The following is an 8,896-nucleotide window of genomic DNA, read 5'->3' on the forward strand; positions in this document are numbered from 1 at the left end:
TTCAAATTTACAATGGAATTACAAAGAAAATGTGGCAATATGTGAACCCAAAACCTGCATTATTGCTTCTGGCTTCATACAATGCCTTATTCCATAGAAATGTATGTTCTAAAGAACAAAAAAATTGACTTCACCACGCATACAAAATGAACATAGAAAGATATATATAATAAAAGTTGCCCAAAAGAAAACTTAAACTTATATCCGAAACAGAGAAGACATGAGTATCACACGAACCTCCAAATCCACATCTAGAAATGTATCTAAATCCACAACAGCATTTCTTCCACTAAGATCTAAAAGCAACCTAAAAGTAATCTTGGCTTATCTAATATGAAAATAGTGAAACTGCATCTGGGGGGTAAGCAGTCCCTTACACCTGATAACCATCCTCTTCACTTTTTCTGATGAAACCTTCTGTTTTTAGCTGAACATCAAGGGATGAGATATTTATATAACCATCTTGTTCACTTTGTCTGCTATAAAAGCAACAGGTTATAGTTGATCATTAGCTAATGTGAAGATGTTTAGTTCTTGTCGACATATTAACAAACATATAGCGATCATGAAATAACCACATCAAGAATATTGTACGTGTGTATTTCTATCAACGTTTCTCTGCATTAAGCTTGACATATCACAGACATTTTATTATAACAAAAAAACCAGATTTCAAATTGATACACCAATTCAGCAAAAGAGAAGCTGTTGCTAAATGAGAGAGAGAGAGAGAGAGCTAGAGAGAGAACAGGAGCCACCGCTGTGTGTACGATCAGGGGAGAGATGGAGTTGCTGCAGCCATGGAGATAGATAAAAGTAGAGCAGCAACGGCAGGAGCTCCAATTTTTAGTACACGTAACTGGGAGAGAGGGATAGTGCAGAAGCGCCGCGTGCAAGAGCAATGGCCGTGCGTGTCCGTCGACACCAATCGTGGGCGGGAACGCGGGTGAATGGGGGCCGACGCTAATTGGTAGCAGAGGAGCCCAGCGCTTGTTCCTGTGGTGGCGATTGGTGACTTACAGGCCGTTGAGGGAGGCGGCACCCAGGTGTCCGTGGGCAGCAGCGCACGCACAAAAGGAGGAGCGGCGATGCATGCGGCATGGGTGGCGCGCGCGGGGAGACCAGGTGGCGGTGTGGCGACGATGGCGCGAAGCAGGTCCCAGCGCCGGCCTTACTCGATGGAGGAGCGAGAACAGCGCAGCCGCCTCCTCCATGGAGGCTGCCGCTCCTTTGCCGTAGATGCCCCACAGCCCACAGCGGCCCTCGCACCACTCCAGATCAAGCAACACGACGGCGGTGGCAACTTCGGTAGGGACGGCGATGCAGTTCCTCTCTCGGAGAGCATCAGAGGCGGCTCGACGCAGCTCCTCCCCGGTACTGTCCCTGGGAAGAAGACCAGAGTCAATAATCTGGCAAGGAAGGCGACCTATTTATAACCCCACACCGTAGCACGGTACGTACATATGCAGGGCAAAAGCGGTAGCAGTAAGCGGTGGGATTTCTAGAGCGAGGCACGATAGGACTCTGGAATAAACGGCACCGATCAGAGACACCAACAACGGCAAGAACAGAAGAAAGCGACGCATCGATCGGGCAACAGCGGCCGGGAGACAAACGCATGGCCAATTCAAATACGTGAAAGCATCAAATTCCAACGCGACAGCGACGCAAAGTAAGTACGCAAGAACACCGAACAAATCAACCTACCCCATATGCAGTACAAAAACGCTAAACCAACCAAATCAATAGCCACACCCGTTCAAAAAATTTCAATCAAAAACCTGTATCCACAACGCTTTTCTACCCCACCGTGTACCAAATTAATACCACGCGACACGTACGCTATTCACCGCGGGTCACTTTCATACAAGTGGTTTGTTCTCAAGGCAAAAACCTTGGCTGGAATAGATGCTTGGGTATGCATCGTTCATGTAATAGTGTAGCACACCGGTTGAGCAATAAAAATCTCGTTTATTCGCAAAAAGAAAAATCTTCGTGTATATCAGTTGGCTGCGGTCCACAATACGACACAAAACAGCGAGAAAAACTGGCACAGCAGAGTTGAGTAGCTTGTCACGAAATTTATGTCTCACCTTGAGGAGCACATTACATATTCGAGCACCAACACAACGAAATCACACATCATTACAGAAGAACGGTTGAAGCGAGTTGTTGTTCATGGTCGACACTAACTGACCGGTGTCTTAACCAGCATTTTCGATCAAGTGATGGTCCACCAATCAGGAGGTAGACGGTGCGCAAAGTAGCAGTGACGATCGAGGGCCACCTGGTTTCTGACACGCACGAGGCACCCAGCTTCCTTGCATTTGATGGAATCCACCCACGCGTGTTTGCTTTGGTAATGTAGAGTTTCCTGCGATGGGAAATTGAGGTCAAGTTGTCATCTCCAATTCTTCATGGAGATAAAAATGGAATTGAAAAGTGCTAAGGCTTACATCGCGTTTGAGAAGAATGAGTGTAGCTGCCCCCTCAAAGCAACACAGATGACATGCCATCTGCTCATCCGTGCAGGTCGATCTTTTGGCACAGAAGTCTCCGTACAAATTCCACTCCTCGACCGGCACCAATATACCACGAACATACTGCACAAACAGAAACTTGTTCACATACTGAAAAATAAGGTTCCCCAAATTCCGTTGACCCCTCAAGAACAAATAATTTTGCTTTAAACCAACCTATCCCTTCCTTCAAAAGTTTAACTCCTCAAATTAGGAGTCCCCAACCCACCTCCCATCCCTCCCCGGCAACGGGGAGAGCAGCACATACACATACAGCACCTACACCTACAGCAAAGCATTATGTGCATGAGAACATGACCGCCGGCCGCCGGCCGCCATCCCCAACTGCAGCGAATCGTTGCAGCCTGTTTCACGCCGTCGAGAACCAGAAGAACGAACAGGAGGAGAACTAATTCAGGCGAAGAAGTGCCCAAACCATGGCATGTTGAGGGCAAATTTTGCCGACTTTCTCCACTCCTTCCTCGCACACCTCCATTGCGCTCGATGAGCATCTATCAAATTGATTTTGCAAATCGTCTATCATAGGCCCTAGCTAGCTACTAGACATCATCTAATGGTCAGAAGTAGTCGTTGGCCGCGTAAATTCATGACCATCTTAAAAGGAAGAAGAAAGAAAAGGGGAAAAGATAGAGAGAGACTTTCATGTAGGGGCTAACTCATTTGATGAGTCAAGTTTAGGGAAGGGCTGGGAGGAAATTTAGAGAATTAAGTTATGCAAGAAGGGCTGGAGATGCTCTAAATTTGAACCAGTTACAAGCTAAGCCGAATGGGTAACACTAGCATGATTGATGTTTTTTTTTCTTAAAAAAACATGCAAATATTGATGAATTTGGTTATCTTTGGTATGAGTGAAACAACATACACGCCTTTATTTGAGAACGGATGATGACTATGGCTGGATTTAAGTCTATCAAAGAAGTGTAATAGTTACTTACATGGACTGGATATGTTACTGGCTCTGCAACCGTCTTCGGGGCCTCAATACCAATGAATTTGAGCGGCGGCTCCTGGTACTTTCTTCCAATGCGCGTGTACATAAAAGCATAATTCCTTTTTGAACTCTGTCTCCTAGGCCTGCTTGCGTCCTGGGAGGGGGATGGAGCATCTACAAATAACTTGTGGTTAGCTACAAAAGAAGCGCCAAGAAAAGAAGTATGAAGAAGTTTACCACATAAGCAAAAAAGCATGACAGGGCAAGTAATTAAAAAAAGAGAGACAAATAGAATAACATAATATGTAACGCTTCCCAATGCAAAATGACTCTACAAAGTAATAAATTAAGATATCAATGTTACCACACCTATGACACTACCCACTATGAAGGAAATAGACTAGTAACATATGCATGCTATATGTTACTAGTCTAAGTTACTCCCAACTATGACTAGGCTAAGAAGAAACGATGATAAGCACATGGACATGAGGAGTTAATTTGTTCAACAATTAAATGTGGGAAGAAACGATACTAAGCGCGTGGACCTATGCAAAATGCCTACCAACCAATGCATGAAGAAGTTTATTTATTAAACAATTAAATATGGAAAGCATGCTACAAAAAATAAGCACCTTATGCATTTGGAAGATTAGTTGCTAAGGTTTTTAGTGCACTTACCAACTCACCTAAGCCCCAATGCATTGTAAAAGGCTTAAGCTCATGGAACAATCTCAAGAAAAAAATGCTCAAGGGACATACCTTTCGATTCGAGAGCAGCATAGATATAAGTGAGGAACTCATGCAATTCTGTCTTGACAGCACTGATCCGGGTATCAGGGTCCAGTCCTTCAGTTGATCCAACTGGGACGTCCTCTTCTCCTGGGTCACTTGGATCACTGATGTCTAATGCTCTTTCAATCTCATTGGAAGAATCAACAAGCTTGTCCGTCATGAACAGCAGTTGGGCACGCAGAAGGGCAATAAGCACTGAATTTCTGAAGGTTCTTGTATTCCTGTTCATGGTAATTAGTACGCCCTGTAGTTTCTGCATCCTAATTTCTTCAGGAGCACCATCAATGCTCTGCACCTCTGCTAGTACAAGAAAGACATGGACCCTCCGGCAATAAGAGTGGTTATCAGCAAGGGGTCTTTGGCCGTAGCCAATACATCCTCCATAGTACACTGGCCGGAGTTGAACTGCGTCAGAGTCTGTGTGCACTCCCTTGGAACGTGTTCTTTGCATATCATTGCTTGGAACATATCAATTTCTCTCAGCACCTCCGCGTGAGCGGACTTGACCCTCATCTTGGGCGTAGAGTTGCCGTGGGGCGGGAGCTCGTAACCAATGTTGTGCTTCAGCGGGTCATCTGCCACTGCGATCTGGATGGCGCTGGCCCGGCCAAGTTCCTGCTCTGCAGACACGAACCATTGAGACGCTGCAAAGACTCTGCCGCGAGCAAGTGCTGTTGCAATGCAGCGGGGAGCAAGAGTTGCTGCGGTCTGATAGTGCGTCTTTGCAGCCTTGTAGTGTTTCGCCGCCTCAGCGCTGGCCTCCTTCAGACGACAGTGCACAAGCTCCAGGGCCTGCTCCTCACCACGGCGCTTAAGCTCCATCGCCTGCTCCTGACCACGTCGCACAATGCCCATGGCCTCCGCTCCCAGACTTTGATGGAGCGCCGCCGATAGGTTCAGAGCGACCGTGCTTTGGGGGCATCTATCCTTGTCAATGACATAGTCAGCCACGGCCGTCGCCATTTTGTTCTCACCACGGTGATAAAGGCCCAATGCTTCGTGGCAAACAACCCGGATTGAGGCGGGGTCATCTCTCTTCAGATTTCTCACGATGGCTTTGAGTCTATCGAGTTGATCTTCTGTGAACCCACTTCTGGCCGCGGACGACGAGGAGCCGCGTTGGACGGGTGGGGAGCGCAGCTTCTCGTCGGTGCCGCCGGTGGCGTCGAGGGCCAGCGTGGAGGAGCGCACGTCGCGGGCAGGGAGCTCTTCACGATCCTGCGTAACGCGGCCGCGTGTCCTCTCTGCTCCGGGGGCCGCCGTGGATGAGCGGCGGGTGGGGAGCTCTTCGGTGTGACCCTGCGGAACGCCGCCGCGCGCCCCCTCTCCTCTCCGCGCCACAGTGGAGGAGGCCTGGCCGGAGAGCGGGTTGTCGACGGCGGTGGCCTCCTCCAGTCCCAGGGCAACACCGCCTCGTGTCCCCTCACCTTGCATCGCCGCCGTGGAGGAGGCCAGGTGCCCGGGCAGCTTGGCGGCGGCGGGCTGCGGGGCCTCGTAGCGAGTCCGATCGCTCGATTCGGCCGCCGTGGAGGAGCCGGGATTCACGTCTGACATGCCGATGCCGGAGGAGGGGTGGGTGCTGGTAGGAGCGGAGAGGCGGCGAGCGGAGAGACGGGTTCGGTCTCGTGGGAGCGGCGGCTTTGGGGGGTTTGGTCGGCAAGGGGAGAAAGATGGAGCGAGTGCCGGGGCAGGTCGATACGGCCCAAGTGAGGATAGGAATAAACTCTGCTGTTTTCAGAAACAACTTACTTTTTTTTTTGCAGGTGGAGAAACAACTTACTTAACTTAAATTCATTATTCAAAAATTCCTACCCATGAGAAACACAGATCTGTGGAATGAACCTTGTCTTTTTTTAGAAAAAAAAGGGCTTAAGGCCATATATTAAATAACATGGAACACTAAAAACAATCTGACATCAGTTTTTTAGGCATGACAAAAAAAATAAACTGAGACGGATTTACCATGCTTGTCACCTAAACCTGTCATCCTCGAAGAATATAGTTTGTCATGAAAAGCTTTCGTTTGTCATGGTCAAAAATCTGGCATCGGATTTGTAGTAGAGTCCAAATAATATAGGTCGTTACAAACTTACCCATACAGAAAAATAAAATTACATTCCAATTTTGAGGGAGCTCCCTCATGCATCCATCAACGGCGCACCGTGAGCATGGCTACTGCCTTCGGGCTTATGCCTAGGCAACACACGCGCACGCCAACACACAAAAGCAACCGGCCCTCCCTGTCGTCGTTGGCTTTGTGCTGGCTTTGCCCAGCGGCGAGAGGAGAAGATGTGATCTACTCCCTCCGTCTCATAATATAAGACGTTTTTTGATACTAGTGTAGTGTCAAAAAACGTCTTACATTATGAGACGAAGGGAGTAGGTCTCTGGCGATGCGATAGGAGTGGCGATGCGATAGGAGACAACAGAGAGATTCTACTTGTTAAAGTCACCCCTGAAACCACCCGCAGTGTATGAAATGGACATTGGTATATGATCACAAAATGCTTAATACTTGGCACTCTCCTGGCCTTAACTAGAAAAGGGTATCTCTTATTTTATTTTATTTTTGTGCAAAGTAAAAGGTATCTCAAATGTGACTCATGTTTTGGATCAGTCAATTGATCGGCGCCATGTACAACGCAGCCCGCAGCTCTTTTATCTTCATTAGTCTCACGTTGAGCAACATCTTTTGAAACTTATAATGGGAACAAACTTTTTGTTATCCAACAAGAATAAATAAAATCCTAAAATATAGTAGATCACACAGGAAAATGCATAGGAGCTCTCGGGTGTCACGCATCTCTATATGAATATAGTATTAAAAAATTACCAGAAAAATTCTAAAATTTCTGAAATTTTAGGTTATCAAACATGGGTGCCCATTGCACCCCCGCGTTTAGTTTCGTGAGCAATGGATGCCCGCGGTATTTGTGGCAAAGAAAATTTGGTTTGACGTACGATCCATCCAAATATTCCTTTTTATATGCATAGTATTTTTTTAACTTTTTTTACCGAGAATACCACAGGTCCCATTCCTCATGGAACTAACAACACGGGAATGAAATGAGCACTCTGTTTGGTATCCAAAAATTCCAGAATTTTCAAAAAAGATCTGATACATTTTTTAATCTATATTCATATAGGGTGTGTGGCACACCGGCACCAGAGAGCTGCCAATCTGGTCACCCACTCTTTAGAAAGAAAGGAAAAAAAGATAGCTAGATCACGCACAAACGGAGGGAGGAGGGGCCGTGCGTATCCTTCTCTCTTTCCAATCTCCAGTTGAACCTGCCCTTTCCATTAATTACCTGTAGACAACATCATTCCGAGTGTCAGACTGGCTTCTCTTTCTGCACCTCCGTCTCTCCCATGACAGCTGCGCCAGCCAGCGTGACGAGCGGGCTGCCGTACCCTCTCTGCACGGTACCTACGGTGCGACTAGGCGGTCCAAAGAACCGGTCGTGCAGCAGGGGGAGAGGTCACGAGTGGGTCGCTGGGAGGAGAAGGTGCCGAGGGCCCCGGAGGCAAGGGACTCCAAGAGAGGTCGGAGGCAAACTGCTCTGCGCCGCCGGGGGAGAGAAGATGATGGTTCATGGGAGAGAGAGGTGGGTACAGGTGGGCCTTTTAGTTCGGTTTGTTTTGAAAAAATAGTAGACGAAAAAACAGGGAAAAAATAAAACCGTCGACGTGGCACATTTAGCCGGCACCAAAACTGAGGAAAACACTATATATATAGGGAAAAATAATAATTTATTGCTAGATGAGATAATGTTTGTCACAACTCGAAACTTGAAGGTAAAAAGTGAAATTAACTCAAAATAAAATTCTATGAGAGCTAGACCAGAATCTTCGAAACTGTTCATGTTTTGTGGGTTCAAGGTTAGAGCATCTAGAGCCGCACGACCCAAACCCGCCTCAAACGTTCGAGCGGACGGCTCGGTCACTGATCGGTCATGAAAATGCGACCCTGACGGGCACGTACGCGGCATGGATCCGAACACCCACGGACCTCTCCTGTTTGCGTCCAATTTGCGAGAATTCAGATATGTAGACACATTCATGGGCAAATACAGTCCAGAATTGGATAGCAAATATGCCCAGATTATTTGGTTCCAGCGTTTGCAGAAGTTTCAAAGGACGATATTGGAGATGCCCTTATTGCACTTTACATTAATATAAGGTGTCCCCTCTACACGCAACATCATTTCATTTCAATGTCAAACTAGACTAGAGAATAACACGCGCTTTGCCGCTCTGTTTTTCCGTTTTGGAATTAATTCTATTTTTTCTCAAAGTTTATTATGGCTAATCACATTCCATGCGTACCACACAGGCGGGAAAGTAAATGCGGACCCCCGTAGGCATATTGGGCTGGCCATGTAGGCCGCTCCTTCCTGTTTTGGGACGGGTTTAATTTGATTTTTTATTTTATTTTTTTCTCTATTTTTATTGTTGTTTTTATATATGTTTTTCTACATTCATGCATGTTGTCAAATTTATGAATATTTTTTTAAAATTCTGGAACATAATTTAAGTTCTTAAACATTTTTCAAATCTAGAACTTTTTCTTCAAAACGGTGAACTTTTTTCCTAAATTCAGTGAATTTTTTATATATTCATGGATTCT

The 8,896-nt window shown here is 46.5% G+C and overlaps 1 non-coding gene across 1 annotated transcript; it reads left to right on the forward strand.

The window, feature by feature from the left end:
• The first annotated feature begins 348 nt into the window (after nt 1–348).
• LOC123038515 (small nucleolar RNA snoR99) lies at nt 349–452 on the forward strand. The gene has a single exon (XR_006417900.1). It is a non-coding gene; the product is annotated as a small nucleolar RNA snoR99 (small nucleolar RNA).
• The last annotated feature ends 8,444 nt before the right edge of the window (nt 453–8,896 follow it).

The sequence above is a fragment of the Triticum aestivum genome, chromosome 2A (assembly GCF_018294505.1).
Source record: "Triticum aestivum cultivar Chinese Spring chromosome 2A, IWGSC CS RefSeq v2.1, whole genome shotgun sequence".
Classification (NCBI taxonomy): domain Eukaryota; kingdom Viridiplantae; phylum Streptophyta; class Magnoliopsida; order Poales; family Poaceae; genus Triticum; species Triticum aestivum.